Source organism: Armigeres subalbatus, chromosome 1 (genome assembly GCF_024139115.2).
Source record: "Armigeres subalbatus isolate Guangzhou_Male chromosome 1, GZ_Asu_2, whole genome shotgun sequence".
Lineage (NCBI taxonomy): Eukaryota > Metazoa > Arthropoda > Insecta > Diptera > Culicidae > Armigeres > Armigeres subalbatus.
The window spans coordinates 112,216,562-112,242,452 of NC_085139.1; the positions used below are offsets into that span (position 1 = coordinate 112,216,562).

Sequence of the window (25,891 nt, forward strand, 5' to 3'; positions counted from 1 at the left end):
GTATTGGAGGGTAACCACTTCCTTCGGTGGGGTTTGATCCCACGAAAACAGTACGCTAGACAGGTGCTCCCCCTACTAAGGTGCGAAGGACTTCCATCGTCCTCCGCAGCTCAGGAGGCTACTGATGAGATCAAATTTCTAACACCTGGTAGGTTTTTTTTTATTTTGCCAAAACACAGACTTGTATGAATTAAAACTTTTTTGTATTTGGCCAACACAGGCTGTTTGTGGATCATTACACTATTTCTGGTTTGATTTTTGGTAAAACCGATCCAAGAAAATTATCATAGTTCATATAAACTACAAAATCAGAGTAGAAGTGAATCAAACCATTCGTTCAATTGCATTGTTTTGACTAAATCAGGTGGAGGTATCCGCTAAAGAGAATTTTAAATCTATTCAACTTCAGAATAAGTTCTTATCTCTTGCAGTGGATAAGCGAATTTCTAACCTGGATGCAGGGCAGGATTCCAAGATTTATCTTTCTTTGCGAGGACGTGCATGCCGTGACATTAACAGACTACTATTAAAAGATCCTAACTGACTGATAACGGTGGCGGTTTGGCTATTCCAAAAGTATAATAAACTTAAACTCTACCCGTCATCATTGCTTATTCGTCCGGTTGGAACATCCATAGCCTTCTTGCGGTTGGAAGACATCTTCTGGTACGTAAGGCGAAATGGGGGCGCATGGCAGTTTACTCCAACGCCATGCGCTTTCGCTCTCCCAATGGACGGACATCCGGTGCGTGCATTGAGTTCTATAAAAATTGAGCTCACGACCGAGAACACAATCCAGTCGGCAGTGAGCAACCGTCGCGAACAGACGCCGTTGTTGGTTGTTTCCGCTCTTCGTCGTGGGTTCCTGTTGTTGTCCAGTTGTCCAGTAGTGACTCCCTCAATCGAACGCATGTTTCACGTTATTCAGTTCCGTTTATTCAAATCAAACACCTGATGGATGCTGCTGTGTGAATTTTTGGGTTGGTCAAGTGTGGGTGGATTACTGGGTGGAACCCTGTAATGGTGAAGAAGTGTAGTGGGAAGGATTTGTGTTTTGAATGGGGTGCTTCGGAGTATGAAAAAGCAAGGGCCTGTAGTCAAGCCATCAGGATCAAACAGGTGGGGCGGGAAACAAACAAGATTTGTTGTTTCCGATTTAAAGCCACCCTTTGGTGCTGAGCTGCATGGAAAAATATGATTATGAAAACTCAGCGTGATTTGTGGAAGTGAGCTTTGACATGTTGGCGGGTTATTTGTGGAAATGTCGGTGCGCTTTGTAAGAGATATACATTTTAACTGTAGGATCAAAGTTATGAGTACAAATTCAAGTCAACGGAAACAGCGGATTTAAATACAACTCAAGTCTTTGAAATGATAACCAAAAATTGTTAAGAATTATATTTTACCACCCAGGGTGTTATGTGTTATGCGGTGGCATTCAACCAGAGTGAAGTAAGAAATAATATATTACGGTCATTTGAGATGGGCAGCAAGTAAAAGAAAATGTGTTGTAATGTTAATAATGCTCCATCAAGATGTCTGAGCTGAGTGAATAAAACGACAGACGATGGATGGCTAGAGTTGTGTAGTATGTAAATGCAATCTTTGCTATCATGGTGGAACGATGGAGCAAAAGACAATGCAATATAAATTGCGCGTTCATTACATTCTAGTGAGAAGACCACCATTTAAAATAATTGTATTTTGTTTTAAATAAGTTCCATACAAGGTTTATATTTGTAAGCATACTGTAGAATAACTTGATAAAATTTTCAATTCACATCCATGATAATCCTTGCGATTGAGTTTTGTTTTAAACATTAAAATAATGAAAAAAGATCCTTTCATGCTTTTCCATATTAGCGTGAATACAAATATTCTCGACAATGGCATCTTGCACAAACACGGTTCCCAATTGAATGAATATTATTTAATACGACTGTAAGCGGCTTTATGGCTTTTGAATTTGAAATAAGCGATAGGAACGGTGGGGGGCTATACGGATAACATTATTTTGTAAATTTACGTTTGATTTACCTGAGAGCGCAGGATAATTAATGTTACGGGAATGTACTTTTTATTTGGTTACCTGTATAGAGTGAGAAGACGAAAGACCATCACCTTACCGTAGCCCTCTGCGCGTTTCGAAGGGACTCGAGAATACCCCCGAAACTCGAACTAAGCACATCACCCAATCCATCGTCGCTTTGATCAACCGTCAGTGTCAGTTTATCCGGAAATCCATGTTCGTGCATTAGCTGCCATAGCTGGTCCCGATAGATTGTATCATATGCGGCTTTGAAGTCGATGAATAGATGATGCGTGGGCACGTTGTATTCGCGGCATTTCTGCAGAACTTGGCGAATGGCGAACACCTGGTCCATGGTTGAGCGTTCGCCCATAAAACCCGCTTAGTACAGCCCCACGAACTCCCTTGCAATTAGTGCTAGTCGACGGCGTTTGGGAGTTTGGGAGAGTATCTTTTAGGCGGCGTTCAACAATGTGATTGGGCGGTAGTTGCTTCAATCCAGCTTATCGCCTTTTTTGTAGACACGACACTTTCCATCCACTCCGGCGGAAAAATACTTCCTCCTCCCAAATCTTGGTAATGACCCAGTGCAGCGCTCTAGCCAGTGCCTCACCACCGTGTTTAAAAAGCTCTCCTGGTAGTTGGTCAACCCCAGGGGCTTTGTTGTTCTTCAGCCGGCCAATATCCTCCTGGATTTCCTGGAGATCCGGAGCCGGTAGAATTATGACCTGCGCGCGTTCTCCCAGGTCCATCACCATACCGCCATTTTCGTCTGCCACATCGCCATTCAGGTGTTCTTCGTAGTGCTGCCGTCACCTTTGGATTACCTCACTCTCGTTCGTAGAAAGGTTCCCGTTCATGTCCTTACAAATATCAGGCTGTGCCACGTGGCCCTTACGTGATCGGTTCAACTTCTCATAGAACTTTCGTGTGTTATTAGCGCGGTACAGTTGCTCCGTCTCTTCACGGTCTCGATCTTCCTGCTGGCGCTTTTTCCTTCGGAAAATCGAGTTTTGTCTGTTCCGCGTCCGTTTATATCGTGCCTCGTTCGCTCTTGTGCGGTGTTGCAGCAATCTCGCCTATGCTGCATTCTTCTCCTCTCCTCGTAAGCGCCAAATAGTCACCGATAAAAAAACAGATGAATTTGAATGCCTTGAAAAAAACGTGCTATTATTTTGAGCAAAAATTTAAAAAAATAAAGCAACAGTTGTTATTTTATTGTCAGTTAAGTTAAGATTTTCATCCTGGTGGCTGTCGTAATTTCAAAAAGTGACGTATACGCCATTTTCCAATAACGATTTCAACGAGTAGTACTCATCGTCGATGAGTCATCGAACTCTTTAACAGATAAATGGTAAGTTTGTTTGTTGTAATATTGCACATACGTTACTTTGTCAGTTTGCGGCAGTTTAACTCTAACTTGGGCCACGTCGCCACGGCTCACGAGCTAAGGGTATGCGATAACACACTTTTCTTAACGAAACGAAACGAAATTTAAAATGATTTTTGTTTTTTCGAAACGAAACGAAACGAAAATAGATTTACTTGCGATACTTCGAAACGATACGAAATCAAGGTTCATTTAATTCGAAATTTTATGAAACGAAACGAAATTTTATTTTTTTTCCGCGGAATGTTTATTCAATTTGTTTTACATAAAGTACGCAATTCTGATATCATCAAAGTCAAATAATTGTTTTGCGACAAAATAGGGTTATAGTAAAAGAAAAAGTAGGGTGTGATAAATCACCGGGTTTCCGTTTATATGATGTTGGCGATAAGGCAATACACCAGCATTTGTAGCGATTTCAAATGAATTCATCGTGGAGCATGTGATCACATTAACACTCTAAGCCCGACTTCTAAAATATCGTCGGATAAATTTGTTAAAAATAGGATATCTCAAAAATTTCGTTAAAGATTCTTTTTTTTGGTAAACATATCTAATAAAACGTAAGCAAATACGTACCGTAATCCGGGGGAACATTGATCACCGGGGTAACATTGATCAGTTTCACCACTTCAAAGAAATGAATTTCGTTTCGAACCACCTGAAATGAAATTTTTCAAAATACCGCATACTTATGCTTACCACGAGCTCCTGCTTGATTCCAATCCAGATGCTTACAGATTTAATCTTTGCTCTTTCGTATTGTGTGGATTACAGATTTCAAGTGAGAGTAAACTATCCAAATTTTAGCGCGTTAAATAATAAGATTGGATATGAAGCTACTACTCTCATGCGTTCGCGGGCCACGTAGCTCGAAGCACTCCTCGTCTTCCTGGATGACCAGCCCGACCAGCATCACGCTTACTACACGCCGAAAATGAAATACTTTTAGTCGAATTCGACTTATTTTCTTTAAAAACGGGTCAACTCAAATTTTAAGTAATAGATACTAACTCAAATTTTGAGTTGTCCCATTTTTAATGAAAATTAGTCGCATTTGACTCAATTTTAAGTAGTTGATCGACGCCGTCACTCAGGACCTCCTGGGCCCGTAAGCCATACTGCTCGCTTGTACTCTACTTTCCAGTACCAAGATCAGTTCTCCGGTCTTGGAGCGTCTGAGGCTTCGCACATTTCCTTCCAGAGCCGAAAGTATGTGGGCCCCGACGTACTTTCCCTTGTCGTTTTTAACCAACAAGGCCTCACCTCTGTCCTTGATGTTCTAAGCTGGTCGGGATGCATTAGACTTCCGCTTTGTCCTACTAATCAGTTGAGGCCCGGCAACTAGCGTCGTGTTGATGCCTTCCACCTTTTTAGGCCGAGAAGTTTTCTTCTCAGGTTGACGACTTTCGAGCTCCGATCTGCTCCGTCCAAACGACGTTTGGACTTCATGGTCGCACGGCTTTGCATTCAACGCCTTCAATCGCTTCTAGAATCATTTAGGGTTATGTACCGTCCTTTCTTCTTCGTTGGCCGTCATGGTGAAGCCAATCGCCCCTTGGGACATCGTAGCACCTCCATAGGAGTTTGGGCACCTTTATCGTCCTTATCACTTCCCACCACCCGCATGATAAGTAAACGTTTCCTGTTCTTGTCTTACGACTTGGAGCCTGGTGGAGTAGCAAAATGTTTTGCTTCAGCTACTTACTGATGTTCATTCTAACGCTCGCAAATTTGATGATGTTATCGAGCTACTCGACCCGCATCCCGTGTAGTGGCCCACCTAGCGTACTGTTAGGGCTATTACTTATCACCACAGGGGAGACTCCGCCTACTTCGCCTCCTACTGGAGTAGTCGCCTTTAATGATCCCATGGTTGCGGGATGAAGGGAGGCCATGCGAGGGTTGCCACTCACGAGTTAAGAGCCGGATAAACGCAAGTCAGGGAAGGATACCCAGTAGGCAAAACTGAGTGTCAGGATTGGATAGCGTGCTACAACTGCTACAAGGCCCGCCACAGTTTTATCGGACGGAAGACCAATATCCTACTCGCCGTTCCGGTATCATCCGGAAATATCCAAAACAAGGTCCGTTAACTTGCGGCCAGAATGACATAAACAGGATCTCACTGGTATTAATCATGATGTGTCAATTAGTACACCCTGGGCTCCTGTGCGCTTAGAGCGGCACACGGTCGCTTTGATAGGACCTCCTTGCGGACACATGTAGCTTTTTGTAAGGGTTTAACAGCCTCACTTTCGCGACAACCCGGAAGTGGACCTGCGCGTCGATTCAAATATTGTCGGCAGAGGTGTAAGAGATCATTTACATATAGTAGAAGGCACGTCGGCGGCGTCATGTCGGATACATTCGGCGGCGGCGTGTACTTATTTTAATTAATTAATAACGAAAGTCAAGTCGGAAATAATCATAATACCAGGTATCAAGTCAAGCATTGATTTTTATACACAAATGGTTATGTTTGAGGGTCAAGGTCTTGATTCCTAGCGAGTGGACTGAGTTTTGACTACCAGCTCAATATGACTTGAATTGTAATTCAATGAAAATTATTTGTTTTGCGTGTTAAAGTTGGAATTAATTGTAAAGCTTCATAAATATAGTGGTGCTATGAGTCATTTCCATCTACAAACGATAAGGCTAACAAATAACTTTAATTGATCGAGCTCAGAGAACTTATATAGGAATTCCTCCAGATTTTCCTAAAACATGCTTTAGATGTTCGTCGAAAAACTCTCCCGACAGTTTTTCCAGAATTTCCTCCAAGAAAACTTAGAAAAAATACTCTAATAATGACCATCACGTTTCGATAATCTCATCCGGTCCTTTACACTGGATTAATTATACCGGGTACAGTGCTTTGATTTTATTTATTTATTCAACTATAATTCATCTGACAACGTAGTCTTAATGAATGAAACTATAATAGTAGTCACCTCTTAACCTTATTTTTAAAACGCTCGGGTTTCGCAAAAGTCAAACAGCTCCTCAACCATTGTAAATATCCTGATGAATGTAGAGACTGGTTTATTGTGTCCTGAGAACGTGCAATCAAATCGATCCTGCAGCAGTGATCGTTGTCGAAGAGGTCGTTGAATGGCACGAATATCCAGTATCCCGAGTTACCGTGGAGAGTTGATTTCTCCGCACAGCCACGAATGTCGCTTGCTGCAGCTTTCGCCTTCTTTCGAGGGTATTCATATTGAGCAATCTGCATCGAGCAGGGTATGGAGGAAGATTACGTGGATCTCATGGTAAGTGACGCAGGGTCATTCGGACACGCTCAATTCTCAAGTTCCATACAACGTCATTCGCAGTCCAGACAATAGAAGCGGTTTCCACGATAGGTCGAACCAGCGCACAGTACAAGGACTTCAAGCAGTGCGGATCAGTGAAGACCATCGCAATTTTTGATATGAAACCCAGTTGGTGGTTTGCCTTGGAAATTATCGACGTATAATGGGCGATGAACGTTCGTTTTGGATCCAACACAACTCCAAGAGCCGTAACCTCTGTAACTCTTTGAAGTGTGGTTACATTTATACGGTTATCAACCGATAAGACCGTTACAAATATTTAATTAAAGTTATGTCCTACTGGTCTCCAAAAGGTCAAGGGGGGGGGGGTGATAATAAAAAAAATATTAAAATTAAGAAAAAAAAAATCAAAAAACTCCTCGGTTTTGTTAAAGAATGTTTTGAAATTCCTCAAAATCATCCAAATTATTTTTGTTGCCCCCTCAATATATTAATATTCTGATGACACCAGGTAATGACTGCGTTCAGCAAACTTTACAGGCGACGACAGTCATCAACAGTCATCAAACCTAATTTTGATGCAACGTCGTTGAAGTAGAGTGTAAACAGCAGTGTAAACAGGTCCTAAATTGCTTCCTTGTGGCACGCCAGATAAATTGCTGAAAGGGGACGAAACGCACGAGTCAATTTGCATACGGAATTTTCTGCCAGTCTGTCAGCCTTGTTCCCCATAACAGTAATACAAGTGTGAGTGAAGTTGAGCAGGTTCGTAGAGACTGATCTACCCGGCATAAAACCATGCTGATCGGTAGAGATGTAGTTCTTCGATTGGCTAAGAATAACATCACTGACAATTATTTCAAATGACTTTGACGCAGCTGACAAGTTGGTTATTCCACGATAGTCCTTAACATGCTTTCTATCATCATTTTTGTAGACCGGAAACATACAGGATTGCTTCCAAATGTCCGAAGAAATGCCGTGTCAAATGATCGATTAAAAATGGAGGAAAGTGGCTCAGCGAAAACTGCAGCACATCTACAAAACACAACAGATGGGATGCCATCAGGACCAAAGGAGAAGGAGCTTTTCAGCTTTTTGACAGAGTTTGGCAGTAGCGAGAATCAATCCAGGAGTAACCACGAATGTTGTTAAATTGAGAAGGTCCAGAGGTATAGCTTCGGCGTCTGTTGCTTGTATTGACTCGAACACTGATGCAAAAAAATGGCGAACATTTCACATCGTTCCACAGGTGTATTTGCTTCGTCGGTATCGTACTTCACATTGCTTGGCATGGACAAATGTTTCCTTTTGCTATTGACAAATTTCCAAAAATACTTTGGATTTCGGTTTCTTAAGTTTTTTCTTAAACTGGTTTGTACCCTTATAACATGTGCCTTATGCAAAGTTGAATTCAAACGACGGTATGCATTACTGGCGCACTGGAAGTTGATTTTGCTCTCAGCTGACTGTTTTGCACGATGCTTCCGTTGACTGGCATTTTTAATACGTTTCAAGTTTCGAAGCAAAGGTGTTCTCCAAACGGGCGAAAGTGGACGACGTTTTGGAGGCACGTTAAGTTGCAGCCATTGCTGGACGATACTATAGAAACTGTCCGCCATATCAATAACATCTTGGCAACCACTCAGATAGCCACTATCAAATATATGAACATAATCAGATAAGGCTGCATAATGGATCTTATTGCAGTCGGGAACCGGTTCGTAATCCACTGGATGGATATCGTCAGAGCGGAAAAAACGTTGAATAGGAAAGATCATTTCTAACGGAGGGTGATGCAAGTCGATAGGCAACAGTAGAACGGCCGCCGTGTTGATGTTGGATTGTTGGGTTTAAAACTGTTCGAGCAGAAGACAAGATCCAAAATACGATCATGCTGATTACGATGTCAGTTTTCATTCAAATATTCATGAGTCATGTTCAAGAAGTTCGTTCCATCAGTTAGAGCCGCACTTGATGAGGGAATAGATATGTTTCCAGCAAGCACTACACGACTTAACCCCATCGACCATTTCATCCAGTACTTCCATGCAGCATTCCGCTTTAGAACGACGCTCGCCTTTCTGCGTTCGACGAATGCAGATTTTCTAAGCCAGAGATCTTCTCTTCACCTCTTATATCCTTCAAGACTTCAGCGTAGCTCTTACCATCAGCTTGTACGATAATTTCCTCGCCTCCATCTTTTGGTTTGCTGCCTTCACTGGATGATGTGCCATTAGTTCTACGGACACCTCCCTTCTTAGCCGCAGTCGCTTTTTCAGCCGCCTTCTATGCGACTATGGACGGTACTCTCCTTCGGGTCGGCAATCTGTATGACTTTGCTCAGCTTAGGAGTTGCAACGTTGGTGGCCATGCGTCGTCGCAACTCCGAAACCTGGCGTACTGCCAACACATTTTTCTCAGTAAGGAGTCGAATTTTTTTGTCTCAGCCTCCTCACTGGATTCCAGCAGGGATTTCCATTCTTGCTTTGCCACTAAGACCAAATCACAGGAGGCATATGCATATGCTACTATATTTCCTCCACCTTGTGCACTTATTTGCTAGCATAGGTGCTTTGTGTTGGGCAGGTAATGTACGTTATCATATCGTCATTGCTGAGTTTGGTTTTGAGTTTTCGGCGGTCGTTGCTGATGTCTGACCGCTGAGACCGCTAACGGACGCTATCGTTTGCTCTCCGCGAAATCTCGAACAAAACGACACGCTCGCATGACATGGACCATCCATTTTATGCACACCAGTAAGTTGCATCAATCTGATGTCCGTGTTGGAGATACATAAACGGGATTAGCTGATACTGATATTCTCACAGAGTTTGCCTAGAATTTTGATTTTTTCGAAAATTAAATCAATAATGCCAAAGAATAATTGATAGAGGGTTTGTTTTATCGAGTTGATTGATGTATAAATTTATTGAATCTGTCGAACGATAAAGGTGTTATGAACGTATTTCATGACGAGCTTCATGTTTTAGATCCTGATTCGACACGTCAAATATAAAAAGAAAAAGTGAGTACACGTTTAAGTATACCATTACAAGTATACTCCACCACATGTTGCCTTCGTGCATAGCAGAGGTTCTGGTAATGAGTGGATAATGTGATTCCCGTACTCATTCACTTCCCTAGTCAATTACGTAGTCGAATGTACGCCTTAAACAACTCGAATAAACCAGGTAAGCTGACTGTGTTTCATTGGCTACAAATTTATAGATGGTTGACAGTGTAAGTATTCTGGAAGCTCGAGAACTGCCTTTTTTAGTTCACGGCCTTGAAAATCAACTGTTGCTATTTAATTGATTGGGGATGCTCCGAGGTTATTTGGTCCCAAAACAGCTACTCGTCGCATGTGAATTTTTGTTAACATTCTCGCTGAAGTCCATTTTCATGGCTCATGGTCATATAAAGCCTGTCCACGTTAATTTTCGGACAGTCAGATAATGTTCAATTCATTTGTCGCCATTTCATCACTTTGGACGAGAGCTAAAACATGCTGAAAGCAGCGGTTAAGCGAAGAGATTGAGCTGTCATCCTAACAAACCACAATAAAATTTGTTATAATCCCCAAAATTGATTAATCCATAATAGGAACGCATGCACCAGTTGTGGCACTATTCTTAATTTTGGTTCCTTATTTGGCAAATCCCATTGCTTGGGATTGGGCAAATAGGGACCACTAGTGCGACAACTGGTGCAAAGGATGTCAAAAATTAAGCAAAATCATTTTTTACAATTATGCTTTGCTTGTTATGGAGGAGATTATGTAAATATTCAAATTTGAGAGTATCTGTGAAGAATTAAATGAACCAATAGGGATGAAATGTTCAGTATGATCATCTTCTAGACGTGTACCACTACTCCACCAAACATATTTTATCATATCCTGGAGCTAGAAGACAAAGTGTCTGAAAGGGACGGGCGAAAGGGGGAACATGGAGTCCCATGGTTACTGATTCCTTTGCATTGCGAAGACGACGGGTGTACATCCGGTGCGTGCACTGAGTTCTTCAGTAGGCAGCGAGCAACCATCGCGTATAGATGTCGGTCTTTTTCGCTCTCCATCGTAAAATCTCGTTTCTCCGAAGTTCGATTCCTGTGGCACATAGGATCAAACGTATGCTTCATGCTGTTTATTTCGATTAACTCCAGGTGGATGTTGTTCTGCATTTAGGTGCTGGCAATTGCGGTCGAATTTTAAAGTACCACCAGGTAATGGATGGAAAGAGGAGAAGAGAATGGTTCTGCGGTGAGTGATGTGTTTCATGGTATGATAATCCAAGCATTTGGTTTGCTCTTGATCAAGTGGGAGCAGAGGGAGTGGAGGTATAAATCAGATTTGTCGTTTTATATGAGTCTGCTCTTTGGTGTCAAAAATCGTGGAATAATTTGATACAAATATTCAGAGTGATTTGTGGAAGAGAGTTTTGGTATTTGGTTTGTTGATAGGAGATGCTTGTCTTAACTAATAGCAGATTTAGACAGATTTAGATCTATTTTTAGGGTCAGGCAACATCAAATAATCAATCTTCCCATTTTTAAAGACATGTAGTTATTTAAAAAGTTGAATAGAATTGTCTGAGCTGACTTTCTGCAGATGAAAAATATTTTTCAAGGTCTAATAGACCTGATTGGGGATGAGAGATGTTTTGCAGGAATTTAAAATAATAAATAGAAAAGAGTTCAATTTTGAATTAATGGCTTCAAGTTAAATATTTTAGGTTTACTGAAGCCTGAAGTACGATTATCGATAATGTTTTACCCCTTCTTACCAGACTTGAATGGCAAAGGATGCGTTCTAAATTTCATTACATCATTCGTGCTATATTGTAACCGGTATAATGGCTTCTGTATTTCAAAACTCCAATAAACGAGCACCTCATCGTCCCTTTTACACCATCATTGTGGACTGACTAATTATCCACATCATTTGTCCGCCGAAATAGGGTACCCTCGAGTTGAAAGACACCTTCGGAAACGGACGGGTGAAAGCACACAGATGGGAGCACCATGATTATGGACTCTTTTGCATGGCGCTACTCTTACGCTCGTACAGGAAGACATGTGATGGATGGATGGACATCCGTCGCGTGCATTGGGTTCTATAAAAAATGAGCTCCCAGCCAGGACCACAATCCAGTCGGCAGTGAGCAGCCGTCGCGAAAGGACGTTGGTCCGCTCTCCATTCTCTGTTGTGAAGTTCTGTTTCTGCGAAGTTCGAGTTTTGTGGCTTTCCCAGGATCAAACGCGTGTTTCGCGCTATTCGTTTCAATTAACTTCAGGTGGATGCTGCTGTTAATTTGGGGATAGGCGATTGCGGTTGAGTTTTTAAACAGCACGTTGCGATGATTGAAAAGTGAGGAGGAAATTATTTGTGTGGTGAGTGCTGTGTCCTATAAGGTGGTAATAATCCGAGTTCTCTGTCGGTTAAGGAATAAACGGATGGGCGGATAATCAAATCTTGTTTGTTTGTCTAATTTAGTAATGCCATCTGTTGTTCATAGTAGTTTAATACGAATATTCAATGAGATTTGTGGAAACGGAAATTGAAATATTTATTTACCAGCTGTGTGTATTCAGCGATTATTATTTTACTTCATTTTGGCGTTTATTTACTCAATATGCCTTAATTGTTAATAATAATATTACGTTTGTAGAAGGTCTCCAGTTAATCTTGCGAGTACAGGTCAACAAATGCCGTTACAGAGACGGAAAGTTTGAAGTTCGGTTCAGTATAGGAGGTTGTTTTTTCCTTTAGATACATTTTTGATTCCTTTAACATAGCATATTTGTTGGACAAATTTAAAGTTTCAAACTACAATGAAAGGTTTCAAATAAAAAAAATTGAAACGATATTATGAGTTGAAGAACAGACCAAGTTACAGCAGGAATTTTAAGCTACGAAAAAAAAAGATTTTTCCAATACGAGGATACCCAAGCAACACTTGTTATAAATGAATTTCTGTGACTCAAATACGAACAAATCGAGTGACATAAAAGCTGCGGCAACCAAATTACACTCCCCCCACAATTATGGAACACTTTTGCCAAAAAGTAATAATTTCCCAATCAAATTCACTACAACCAAATTTCTACCAGCAATATTAGATATCTACCTAGCAATCCATCATGATTTTGACTGCTTCACGTGCTCAAAATGCTCTAAATTTGATTTGTTCGAAAACAATTGAATTGATCAGTATTCCATAATTGTGACCACGGCAAAGTTTTCCCACAGTTATGGAACAGTTTAGTATTTCTTGTATTAATCGCTTCTCAATCATTTTTTGTGTCGACATCCACAATCGTAAGCAATAATTGTAGGTTAGTGTTATATTCCAGCAATAACATTGACGGTATGAATGAGTTTGTGGCTAATATTTGCATTAAAACGACCTTTTTAACTTTCGCTGCCATCTTGAACTCGAAGTGTTCCATAATATGGTTATTTGCAGTTGATTTGAAGTTGAATAGTTTAGTGGTAATCAAACCTATTTTAGATGGGTATCACATAGCGGACCGAAGGGTTAGATCCTAGTAATGGTTTTCATGTGTTAATATCTGCAATTGGTTGATTTTATGGCGTGTTAGAAGTAATTGAATACTGAGAAAGTCCTTAAGCGTTCCATAACCGTGGGGGTAGTGAAGTCATTACTGTACCATTACTGTGTGTTATAAAAACAACAACAACAAAAAACAAGCCTGCTGTCATATGTCATCAGCTCATCGATCTCAATTAACTATTTCGATTGTTGAATAACGCCCTAAGCACCCTAAGCAGCTCTAATTGTTTAATTTGATTGTGCATTGTTCCAATTGTCTTGTTTCCGATAATTTCATTGGGGAAATTTCGATGTATTTCGGATTTGAGTAATCTATTTATTAAACTTTCAATAGTAAAGCTGAACTAAAAATCATCGTCAAATCGTATATTTTTTTTCGGCAACGGCGTGAATCGGTGTGGCGATTATTGCATGTCTCCGGTTTTTTCGAATTTCATATTTTTATGAAATATGCTTTGGAATTTTGTAAATTTACGCAGGAAGTTATTTCAATTAGCATGGAAATATTTTTGATTTTCGCAATGGTAATTCTTCAACATTCTATAAACAATTTCTTGTGATTTCACGGATAAGTATTAGGAACTTCCTTGGCAAATAATTTATAGTTTTCCTAGAAAACATATTTAGATTTTCCACGGGAAATTCTTTAGAATGAACTTGACCCATTTGGCGTAAAGACCACTTGTCATAACGGACATTTGGCATATTTTTTAACTGCAACAAAATTGTGGGTCATTTGGCATAATGATCCTGTGTCTCACTATTACGGTACAGTATACCAATAATATAGGTACATTAAATCCATGAGAGCCCACATACTACAAGACGTTGTACAGTTGGAAAAGTAGTTTATATAGCGACAAAGAATTGTGATTCTAAGGATGAAATTGAAGTGAAATTGATCAAAAAAAATAGTGATCCAGACGCAAAAATGCCTAAGGAAGCGAATAAGAATGGTTTCAAGGACCGCACGAATGAGCAACAAGCCCGTTTTACCCAAATTTATCATTTTTATTTATTTTTCAAAGCAATTTATTAAGGTTTTTCGTTATAATACTAGTGCCGTTTTGACTCAAATCCCGAACATTACTTATATTCTGAACGTCACTCCTTACGGAATCCAAGTTTCAAAGTGCTCGCGTTTTCGGGGGCACACTACTCGATACGGAAGCAACGCACAATTGTCATTTTTTTTACGCATGCTGCGACGCAGCAAAGCTGAATCAACAAAAATGACAGTTCTCGCTTAACTTTCCAAAAGGTCCTAAGTAACATTTTTTTCATGAATTAATTTGAATAGCGCAATCAACAGACCAATATGAAAGCTTTTGATTGCAGTACTCAAATTAACTCATGAAAAAAATGTTACTTAGGTCCTTTTGAAAAGTTAAGCGAGAGTTGTGTGCTGCCTCCGTATCGAGTGGTGTGCCCCCGAAAACGCGAGCACTTTGAAACTTGGATTCCGTGAGGAGTGCCCTTAAGGGTGATAGGTCATTTGGCATAAAGTCGTTTGGCGTAACGGCGTTTGGCATAAAGGTCGTTTGGCGTAGTTTCGTTTGGCATAGTGGCCGTTTGGCATAATGGCCGTTTGGCATAATGATCATTTGGCGTAAAAGCTGTGTAATCATCAATTTCGAAACTTATGCATAATATGTTGAATTATTTATAATGATTTTTTTTAAATTTAATTTACTTCCGGCTATCAAGCTCATTCGTCCCATTATTGGGCACAGCGTGAGCGTATTTCTAAGCGACATCTGGCTTTACAACACTGTAGCACAGAGTCAATTAATTATATATCATTTTTCCTTTTTTTTTGCTGCTTCTGTTTTTCGCCTTTTTTTGTTGCGTCCACATCTGCTTTATCGACGTGATCGATGAAGTCCATGACGCTGTAACAGAGGTGCGCGCGGTGGTTCAATTCAAGTCCATTGTCGAGTCCGTTTTTCATTGCTGTGGGGGGTCTGGTATCCATTATTCGTGTGTTGTAAAGAGGGTCATTGTCAGTCGCTGTCCGATGATTGTGATCACAAGCGTTCCCCAAAGCGTCGTTATTCACGCTGCACCTTTCAGCGACTTGACGAAAGGTAGTTGGGGGGGGCTGGGAATCGAACCCATGACCATCCGCTTATAAGGCGAATGTGTAGCCAACTAGGCCACTTAAAATCTTTTTACCTCGGGTTCAGCAACAAGATCGTCTTTGACTAAAACGAACTACAAAATACGGAAAGTCAAATAGAAAAAAATGTAAGTGCTCAAGAGCAAAAACAATTTTACACAAAAAAGGCAATAAAAAGCAAATGAAGTTATTTCTGCATGAGATATATTCATCTCTTTAAAAGCATACTTTGTCGTTCATAAGTCTAAAAAGTATATGCTTCTTTTTTCAAAGGATGCATTTTTCCGGCATATGACAAAATAAAATGGCACTCCTTTTTTCTTTTTTTAAATAGGGGAAACCGCCAAATGTTGAACGACTAAAATTCTTGCCTATTGTTGAACGCCCATAAGAAATGCACGTGCGTTCAACAATAGGCGAAGAAATTAGCCGTTCAACATTTGGCGAGTTACCCTAATGCATGCACACAAGTGAAATTTTTTATGGTTTTGTTTGGTTCGGATTGATAAGTGAACACATCCCCCAGGCCACCTGATCCGGGGTGTGACCAGATGGACGTAGACAGAAAATATACGAAATTGCCAGCAATGAACTGGTATAGTAAAATTATGAAGTTTGATACGTCGCATGACATTGTTTGACGACTCGACTCGTATGGTGCTGTGGTAGAGTGAAGGACTATCAATCACAAGATCCATGAATCGAATCCAGTTTTATATTTTTATTTTATTTTTTTCCTCTGTAGTATTTTGCAAAATTATTGCAAGTTTACTGCAATCGAAGGATGTTTCCGTAGGCTCCGCCTCTTGCGCTTTTTAGATTGCAAGAGAGTTTTATTTGATGGCACATACGCAAAGATTGTTTCTTTTCGAATAGTTGCAACGCAGTGAAATGTTCAGTAGTGAAACAAGTTGTGCTGCTTGGGATGGTTACTCCACTCTTGTATCCCGAAAGCTATCAGACTGAATGGGACACTACTCCGAGATCCATTACCCCGAAAGTCCCCGAGCTTCGAATACATTTCGAATCTGTGGTTTGCTACTATTACTATTTTTAACAGCCACAGATACCGATGAATCGTAAAATGACAATCTTTGAAAAGAATTTGTTTAGATTTAAAGTATATAATACATAGAGTTACTTAGAGTAACGCAATACAGCTTCTGTTTAATAAACATTTTTAGCTTTTCGTCTAATTAACTTAAATTATCATTCTACTCCATTATTATCTGGAAAAGTTCTTTCCTTCGAAATGATGCAAGTGAGGAGATAACACCTTCTTTCTACTAACATATATGAGGAGTACAGTGGACATAATGCCGTCTTTAAATAAACGGTAACAGTTTATGTCAAACATAGGACGTAATACCTTTTTTTAATGAACGCATTTGCCCGGTATAAGGCGAATATAGTTGATAATGGCTTCTTCTAATGAACACATTTGCCCGATTTAAGGCAAACATAGGAGATGATACCTTCTTTTAATGAACGCATTTGCTCGGTTCAAAGCGAACAAAGTTGAAAATGCTTGCTATTAAAAACGCGTCTGCCCGGTATGAGTCGAACAGAAGAGATTACACCTTCTTTAAATGATCGGTTTTGCAAGGTATAACGCAACTATGCCTGTTGCTTGCCATGGGAGGAACAAGCATATTCGACGAACAGAAGAGATTTTCTCATTCTAGGGTCGCCATGCCCTTCTTGTCACAGTAAGGTTTATCGCCGCCAAATTTTTGAAGCAACTTTTCTACCCCTTTATTCTATTTGAATAGATGTTCGCGAGCCGTCTCAAGCCCATTTGACGTGGGCTGAAATTTCCTCCAGCTCCCTGCATTGAGCATTCGAATGTGCTGCCAAATTATCACCTTAGCTTTAACAGTCTTCAAAGGTAGCACATGATATGTAATGGGAGTTTTTGAACGAGAACTATTCAAACAGTTTTAGTTTTATGACACGAATCGCGAGTCCAACATGGTGAACCTTGTAAAAGGACTATCGGATGGGAAAATAAGTACGGATCAATGATAATAACTATAGTAAAAAATGTGTAATTTACTCGACTGGAGTCGCCCTGCTATTGAATAAATCGTAAAACAAGTAATAACATAAATTTGAATCGATTAAAATTTTTTCACTGAAATAAACTATAAACTTGAAATCAGAACTGTTTCGGGGTACTGGCTTTTTCGGGGTAGTGTCCCACTCGGAGTGATGGCATTCGGGGTAATAGCATTATGGGTTATGGAATTATGGGTAGTGTCCTAGAGTCGAAATGGGAAATCCTTTCCCAGTTATCATGTATTGCCCATATGAAGGAAACCACGTTACTGAATGGCTCAACAAATCTTACTTATCCATTACACAGCTTAAATAACAATTATGCTAAACGACCTTATGCCAAACGACCATATGCCAAACGGCCGTTAAGCCAAATGGCCATCATACCAAACGGCCATTATGCCAAACGACTTTATGCCAAACAGGGTACAATCGCGATTAAGACCCCAAAAACTAAAATTTTCATCGGTTTTCAGTACTGATCATAAGAATACAAACAAATTAAAAACTCTAAGGAGAATATTACACGAATAAAGTAAAGAGTGTTCGGATTATGAGACATTTTCGGAATTCGAATCAAACGGTTCAAATCAATCAACAAAGGCTTTTTCGAACGGTAAAAAGTATGTGGAACCGAATGAAAAGGCTTATTTGAAACCAGAAAACCTAATAATGCGCATTTCTTCCTGATTTCTCATATTTGTGAAACAAAATCAGCTATAATACATATTATGCCGAAGCACATTTCGAGAGCAGGTATGTACCGACAACATAATAAGCAGACGATTAAAGATAGACGAAACAGAGGACAAAATAAACGAACAAATTATTCTTTCCCTGAAGAAGACACTAATCCCGTGTCGAAACGTCTTATTAGGCTACGTGGCCGTTAATTAATGATTTATATTTAAAGAATGTTGTATTTGATTTTTCTCACGGAAAAGACTTGATACTTATTCGTGGGGCTCTTCAAATAATTACAATTTTTCTTTATCTATCGTCTATTTGGAAGGCTCATTTGCCGAGAAGGGCTACGGAGCCGAAATCATGTTTGTAATACATTTTTTTATTTTAGGAAAATATTCATTATGGGGTACGACAGACGAGATGATTACAATCTTATATCAGAAACTTTCAAAAATTGGTGGACAAGACAAGACAAGACATGTATTCAAGATCAAGACCCGCCAACACTGCCCTAATAGGCTTTGGTTGTTTTCCTCGGACCCGGAATGTTCTTTTAAATGTTCTGCTCCACGCACGCCCACACGATGCGATCAATATCCTGATAATCGTCACCGCAAACACAGAGATTGGCTTCCGAGAGTGATTGGACATTAGACGACACATGGTTTGAACGAAGTTTCGTCCCATGTGCATTTTTTTCAACCATGGTTGCTTCGACACCTGTGGGCGAATTAAATACAGCCATCTACCCAACTCTTCATTAGACCATTTCTGCTGCCAGCTGATCAAGATTTCCTGACGAATCAATATGAATAGTTCATCAAAGATGATTTTTTGATCGTAAATATTACCTTCCACAGCGCCCACCTTAGCCAAAGAGTCCGCTTTCTCATTTCCTGAGCTCGAAGAATGAGAAGCGACCCAGACCACGGTGATTGTGTAAGACCGTTTTGATAAAGCACTCAAAACTTTCCGTATCCCATTCAGAAGATACGCTGAGATACGCTTAACCGGTTTCATTGACCGATCAGCTTCCAATGAACTTAGACTACAAATGCTTGTAAATAATGGAGTTATGACCTTCACAAAGGAAGTCTGATATTCCATGAACCTTCATGGACAGATCAAAAGTTACAGAGGAACTGAAGGGTTCTAAGAAGTTAAATACTCATGAATCGAGATTGAGGGTTTTTTTCAGCAGCTTCTCAAAGTTGTCAATGACCAATGGGCTTAGATCCTCACATAAGGAACCGGAGCAATAATTCCGCGAAACGATCTGTCAGAGACAGTACTCTCGCAAGTTACTTTCAAGGTCATCGTCATCGAGTCGAATTCGTAGACAGCGTAAATATTACGAAGTGATTGATCCAGTTCTTTAAATAATAATTATACTGCCCAGATTTGCATTTTTAGGAATTTCCCTTTCTTTAGAGATGATAGACAGGTCTCTTGCGAAATGATGTTTTATTCTCTTATCATTTTGATATTTTAAATCTAGTTTATGACGTTAAAAAAACTCGAATCGATAGATCATTTTTTTTGGGACACATATGGTAACATAATTTCTGTCAGCTGTGTATTGCTCTACTGTGTTCATTTTAATGATGTTTTGCTTTCATAAACTTCTATGCAAAGAAACATGTTAGTAGATTAGATTTTTTATGCATCGAGAATTTTTTGTATCAAATGTTATATAAAACATCCGCCATACATCCGTTACTTAAATCTAAGGATGACATCTAAATTATTTTTAATTGTTGATTTTAACAACATCAACATGCGGTTTTCGTTGGGTGAAAGCTGTTGAGTAATCCTTCTAGCTATGTAGGTTTTCTTTTAACCTGCGCTTAATGGGCAAATGTCATTAACAGTATAATGAAAAAATAAATTACCCCATTCTAGTTTGCATGTAAACTTGAAACGGCCAGTGCTAAATCAGTTTTAATTCGAATAAGCTTATATTTTTAGAGGACACTCAGAACATGGTAAAAAATCAGATGAGCACTGTGGAGCAAAATCAATTTTTTGGAATACTAGTTGCATATTCTTATCTCCCTTGTTGCTCATTCAAATCGTTTACAATTACACATGACAATAGCTGGTCAGAATACTGTCAAACTGATGCAGTGCTGTTACTTTATCTTTTTTTAAAACTTCAAAAAATCGAAACAATACTCTTACTTCACGCACACCTTTGCCCCACTCTACTCTATAGTTCATGATTTCAGGAACTTTATTCACTCTACAATGCTTACAGTCGATAAAATGAAAAACCAGTTACACTTTGATTATTCCGTTTCCAAGAAGCAAGGACGGCTGGGAAGCAGCGCCTTGTGCTCTCACTCCGTGGACTATAGTTCATGCTGAGCCTTTTTTTATTTTTCGCATTGAATGCGTTACCTGAAAATAGTATATGATATCATGAACTAACTTCATGAAATCACGAAATAGCGCACACCTCTAATCTGAGTGTTATCGATCTCAAGCGCTCAGAATAATGATGTGTTATATGCAGCGTTGTTTTTTTTTGTTGCACAGGTTTCATCTGTAAATCTCCATGAAATGTTTTTTCTCTGCCTTTGGTATCCCATGAAGGATGGGAGAGTGAAGAAAAATTTGTCAATAAAAGTATCTAACTCGTTGCTGCCATGAATAATGATGAGATTCAGGCCAGTCTATCTGTCTGCATAGTTAATTTATACTGCGGCGCTATAAGCGCCAAAATGTAATGTAAACGTATTCGTATCCTTATTAGTAGTTAAAAGCATACAATACAATTATTGTCAAATAAAAAAAATTTCATTAAAAATGTGACTCGTTGATCGTTTCAGTAGAATTAGCAGCCCTTTCGTTTTATCCTATATAAGCAGACTAAAAGAAATATAGAACATTGTTTCAATATTACTTTTTATGTCTTCTTCTTCTTCTTCAATGGCTCTACATTCCAACTGGAACTTGGCCTGCTTTTCAACTTAGTATTCTATTAGCATTTCCGCAGTTATTAATTGAAAGCTTTTCTATGCCCGCCATTGCATGAGTATGTATCTTGTGTGGCAAGTACAATGGATACACTATGCCCAGGGTGTCGAGAATGTTTCCCACCCGAAAACATCCTAGACCGGACCGAGAATCGAACTCGCCATCTCCGGATTGGCAATCCTACGCCCTTGCTCGCAAGGCTACTGGAGACCCCCTTTTTATGTATTTGTTCATAAATAGGGAGCTGAACCATTTGGGCAGCACCCCCTATTCCCGTCCGCTACTTTAATAACTCGACCGCGTTCCAACCAAATGACTTGATTGTTTGTACATCATTACATATCAACGGAAACTAATAATGTTTAGTACATAAACAAGTAATTCGGTTGTAATGTGAGCGAGGAATGAACTTTATTGACGGGAATAGGGGGTGCTGCCCAAATGGTTCTCTACCCTATATGCCTTCACACTGCAATTTGGTACATTAGATATTTGAATACATTGTTTACATCGTTATTTACATGTTATCATCGTGTTAGCCTCATGATATACGAATGCAGAAATAATAACTTGGCTTAGAAACCTCCCAGTTAATAACTGTGGAAGTGCTTAATGACACTAAGCTGCGAGGCGGCAATGTCCCAGTGGGGGATGTAATGCCAATGAAGAAGAAGAAGAAGTTTACACGATACCAGCGCTTCTGGCTATCTATTTAAGAATATTCTGGAAACATTTCGTTTTAAAGGCATTGCTGGTAATGAAAGGTAGACCACAGTTTATTATTCTTCAAGGCCGCTAAGGTACTACGAAGTTTGGAAACCTTTCCTGATATATTACGCTTCTGAAACAGCATTCTCGTCTCATGGATGCAGTACAATTGTTCCACTTGCTCACATATCTTTTCTTCCTAACAACGCACTTTTACCCTCATTATCTCAATGCGGACCATTGTGCCTTTACTGTTGCCTGATTCGGTTCCAAGCTAACGGAATGAGCAGCAATTGCTCTTCGTACAGACGGCGTCGTGGCGTCGCCAGGGTTGCCACTACTTTTTGGAAAAAGTCTGGCATGCTACACATGAAAAATCTGGCAAAATCTGGTGAAAATCTTCGTCTTTATCTTTTTTAGTCTTTTTTTTTGGGTGTCTTATTAATATAAAATATTAATGATAAATGATACACTTTAAAAAAAATTAAGATATTCTAACTAAAAATGTGATCTAATTATTATTACCAATATTACAAAATTCTCTGTTTTGAACCTCTTTTAGCTTTTGCTCTATGTTTATCAAAATTTATTTTTCTGAAATAATGTCTTCTTCCGCCGAAGATATTTCTTGGAACAATTCGATATCCGTGAAAATGAGATTCCTAGAAATCATAACATTTGAAGCAATTAAAAAAAATTCAGATTGAATTGAATGAAATCTAAGCTCTGACAGTTTCGAAAATTATAAAAAGAATATAAATAATTATTATTGAAACTTGACTTCATTTAAAACAACGAGGTTCGCTTTTAATTTGAATTTCTAAGTAACACCAAATGGCGTTTAAACCATTTGTAATTTGATCTATTAACAACGATTTTTTGTGAAAAGAAATAGTGCCTTCATATTTTTTATGAATTGTCCATAATAACAGAGGATTTTGATCTTCCGGAGCGTAACAAATCATTTCTGGGCTAATGGGGTGATAATTGTTCTTGAGAAGTGAAGCTGTCTTAAAGTGAACACATAAATACATACGGCATGTATGCTCATACGGTATGCTCGAAATTCAATGGTTGCCATTAATAAATATGAATTTCAGTTATTGAATGAATATAAAAGTAATAACTGAATGACTTATTAGAAATGTTTAAATATATTTATGCAGGCAGAATTTTTCAAAAAATCTGTCTGCAATTTTAAAAGTCTGGCATTGTGGGTGATTTCTATTTTTCTCTTTTTGCTGCCAAAAAGTCTGGCAGTGCCAGATATATCTGGTATAATGGCAACCCTGGGCGTCACATGCCAACCATCAGCAACGGTCCAGAAGTCGAGTTCTACGGCGAAATTTGCTTTATCGACTTGCCAGACAAATGGATTTGCTTTGAACTGGCCCCCGTAAGTTGTAACCGTAATTGTATGAATTTGTACAGATTGCTGAGCACATTGCGATAAAGATTTTTCCACCCGCAGATTAGGGGATGGAAAATAAGTGGAACTTTTCTGCAGACACATTGAGTACAGTGACGATCCGGAGCAGGGCGAAAAAAGTTTACTCATTATTTCAGTTCTATTCTGTTGGTTACGGAAGATGTTGCGGTTTGATTCTTGTTCGTGATCAATTTCAAATAAAAGCTGTTTAGAGAAAGTCTAATGATGTACGTGGCTTCGCCAGAATGTAATTTCGCACAGTTTAACTAGAATCGTTTAAAAACTGACATCAAAGAAATATTGAATTTTTCCAAATTTTCATGCAGTCTGTAAGTTTGTCGGAGAAAGTAATGTTTAGCTTATTAGCGTGTTATGAATAAATCGAATGTTTATTCAGTATGAACAAGAATTTGAATATACGCAGGCAAGAAATGAATCAACAACTTGGGCCTTCTATCGTGCTCCATCTTTGGTGGTTGGCGAAGGAAAGCTCTCTTGTTTTTCTGTTGTGTATTATCTCTATCAGAGTTTATTTTTTGTTACATCAATATGCATGGTGTTTTTCTTATTATCAATTCAACTGAACTTTGGAAAAATCTATTAGTGAAGTAGGATTTTTCTCATGATATGAACGTCAATCTCAATTTCCTACGTGAAGTGGTGTGTTGTTTTGTTTCGTGAAGTACTAATTGGGTTCATGCATTCACTAATCGATTCTGGATTAACTACAGATTTAGTATCGTAATCGGAGTTCAAACCGCTTAATTTCGGTTTACACCAAAGTACCAAACAACTCGTTAGCTCGGGACAAATATTTGTTTTTATTGGCGGCCCGGAGACCCATAGTGTTATATACCGATCGACTCAGCTCAACGAATTGAGGTGGTGTGTGTATGTGTATATGTGTGCCTCAATCCAAAATACATTTTCTTTAGATAAAAACGAGTGAAAAATTCTGCTTTCTTTTTAAGCACTTATCCTTAATCGATTTGTTCGCAACAAGGGTTTGTCCATATACCACGTGGACTGGTTTTGATCAGTTTTAGATACTTTCCTTCCCCAGCGTGGACAATTATGAATATGATTGGTGATTAATGATTAAATTATATTGTTGGCCTAAGCGTTACGCGCTGCACTAAATCTACCTCAAGCTCCACGGGGGATCGGTCACCCGGCAGCGGTAGAGTTACTACATTGAGTGATAACACGAATGTCGAAGTTGAAGAGGACTAGAGGATGATAACTGTCAGGTAGATATGAGTCAGCAGAATATGATAGATAAAAAGGTATTCGCCAAAACACAAAGTTATTGTTGGTACTCGCAATTGGATAATTCCAGATAATTACATTGAAATATATAAGCTGTTGCATTAGAATATTAGATACGGAAACGTAAGTTCCTTTCAACTATGTATCGCCAATTTGTATTACAAAAGAATTTTGTGAAATGAAATTGTAGGTAGATCGATAAAATTGTAATGCTGTAAAAGTTGGTGACTGAGTCGGTAGAGACACCAGAATTTGATTACCGTTAACAGTAAGTACATGATTATAAATTCATCACTATGAGTTTAGTGAAGCTAATTAAGATATATAAATTATTAGGACCATACCCGATTACATTAGTTATCGACCAGAAGTAGAGGAGATAATTAGGGTCACCGGAATTGTAAGTCAGACTCATCTACAACAATATGCACATATGTAACATGTTTTATGTATGTTCCAGCTTTAAAGCGTACAAAATACACAACACTGAACTGCTGAAAGATCCGTGATTTCTTAATCCTACTTCGACGTGATAACAAAACTTTAAAGAATTCCGTTCAAGACGCTGTTGATCGGTGATTTCGTCGTCGTGCCATCGGAGAGACAATTTGAAGATGTCAACGAGCTCGGATAAGCAGCATTGTATTGCCTGTAACAAGCCGGATCGGGAAGAGAACTTGGTAGCCTGTGATGCCTGTAAGGATCGGTACCATTTCTCATGTGCTTCGGTTGACGACGGTATCCGAGATAGGTGTTGGTCATGCAGCAAATGTGCCTCTGCTATAGTGGTTGACGATGTATCCAAGTCCGGGAAATCACGTCAAAGTAGTCGCTCTACAAGAATTCAACTGCAGCTGATGCAGCTTGATGAGGAACGTAAGGCAGAAGAAAAGTTGGTATTGGAGCGGCAGCAACTTGAACGTGAACGCCAGGAGAAAGCTTTGTTGGAGAAAGCAGCTATTGAGAAAAGGTTTCGAGAGGAGAAGTACGCTATACTTATGGCCGAAGCAAGCGAAGAGGACGCTGAGAGCGTTAAGAGCCAGGGCACCCGAGTAAGCAGCAAAAATAAAGTTAATCAGTGGATTTTAGATCATGCTGGTATAATGGCTAATAGAGGCGACCAACCTGTTGATCGAGTTATACAGGTAGCTAGTGCAGGCAGTCATCCAGTACCACGCATCTTGAATAGGAAGACCTTCTAGATGCGAATACTTCCTCGCCAGGTCTCGATAACGTAGCGATGGTGTTGGTAGAGCCAGCCCAGCCACAGTGCGTACATCGCCCAGAACGAACTTTTTTTTGTTTGAATAACCCGAGATTTGCAGGCTAACTTGCTGTGATTCTTTTTCCCTCCGCTTAACGTTCCCTGT

At 39.4% G+C, this 25,891-nt stretch overlaps 1 protein-coding gene across 7 annotated transcripts in view; it reads left to right on the plus strand.

Annotated features, from left to right (window-relative positions):
- The first annotated feature begins 803 nt into the window (after positions 1-803).
- The window catches only part of LOC134205455 (soluble guanylate cyclase 89Db-like), a 119,009-nt gene continuing 93,921 nt past the window's right edge, over positions 804-25,891 (plus strand). For 3 of the 7 annotated variants that reach the window (XM_062680722.1, XM_062680738.1, XM_062680770.1), the window contains exon 1: positions 11,872-12,088. The gene's annotated coding sequence lies outside the window, so the exon portion shown is untranslated. The other 4 variants (XM_062680712.1, XM_062680729.1, XM_062680755.1 and 1 more) reach the window with 3 other exon arrangements.